The sequence below is a fragment of the Sinocyclocheilus anshuiensis genome, unplaced genomic scaffold (genome assembly GCF_001515605.1).
Source record: "Sinocyclocheilus anshuiensis isolate Anshui unplaced genomic scaffold, SAMN03320099.WGS_v1.1 scaffold3298, whole genome shotgun sequence".
Taxonomy (NCBI): domain Eukaryota; kingdom Metazoa; phylum Chordata; class Actinopteri; order Cypriniformes; family Cyprinidae; genus Sinocyclocheilus; species Sinocyclocheilus anshuiensis.
Genome location: NW_015538163.1, coordinates 34,644 through 35,798, shown reverse-complemented (window position 1 = coordinate 35,798; position 1,155 = coordinate 34,644). Strand labels below are relative to the sequence as shown.

At 32.0% G+C, this 1,155-nt stretch overlaps 1 protein-coding gene across 1 annotated transcript in view; it reads right to left on the bottom strand.

The window, feature by feature from the left end:
- Positions 1 to 1,155, bottom strand: part of LOC107683703 (zinc transporter 5) — a 15,462-nt gene that overhangs the window by 3,637 nt on the left and 10,670 nt on the right. The gene's annotated exons all lie outside the window — the stretch shown is intronic.

Sequence of the window (1,155 nt, the reverse complement as noted above, 5' to 3'; positions counted from 1 at the left end):
GCAACATCCTATAGGTTCTGTACTGGAATTAGTCAAGTAGTTCACCTGTTTCGAGTCTTCGGGTTTGAGCCGGAAAGAGAATTGATTAGTTCATCCCTCGAGTCTTTGGGTTTTTCGAGTCGTTCGTTCATCACGTGACAGACCCATAAGCTTAACCTATGCAGTCTGAGCCGGAAAGAGACTTAATAATAATAACCAACTCTTTATTACCCAAACGACTCAAGCCCGAAGACTCGAGAGATGAACTAATAAATTCTCTTTCCGGCTCAGACTGCATTGGTTAAGTTTATGGGGCTGTCACGTGATGAACGAACGACTCAAACCCGAAGACTTGTCAGATAAGAGGTGAGGTGAGCTAATCATAGACTGAAGACCCAGGTAAACAATGAATTAATCTTTTCTGTTTCTTATAGCAGTTTTGTATTGTTTGTAGTGTGATCAACGTTTGTGTAAGTAGTAGATGTGTTAGGGAAGTAACACGTAACATTTTAATTATATTTTGCTAAAATTAACGAAATTACTCGAAAAAAGATTAGTTAATTTTGCTGAACGAGACTCAAAGGTCCGAGTCGGTAAAATGATCCGAACTTCCCATCACTATCCTCATATCATATAAACACAGGAATGTAAAGGTATTCACGGCAACCCGTCAAAATAAAAGTTCGGTTTAACTTGCAGACATTGCATTACTATTGTTCAGTAGAACGTACGTAATATGCTACTACTACTACTACTAAAATGATTAAAACCTTATTTTTAAGGAATAATCATACAATATTTCTTCAATGTTTTAATTGTAATATTAAATCCCCTTTATTTTCCAAAAATAAAAATTGTTTAATTTTCATTAATTAAAAGATAAATTAAATGACTGTTTTATGCCTTAAAAAATTGAAATACACAACACAGAATTTCTGAGTAAAAAAATCATTAGGCTACTATAAGAATAAATGAAACTTGTTTTTATGTTTCAAATAATTAGTCATGTTAAAACACAGAATTTGGTAACAATATAAGGTTGGAAAAAATAAAACATTTCATAGGGCCCTAAACATGTAATCTTTGTTAAACTTTTGATAAACTGATGTTAAATTGTTTAAGTTTCATGATTTTAATTAATTAGACATGTTTTTTGATTAATACAATTTAATTTCA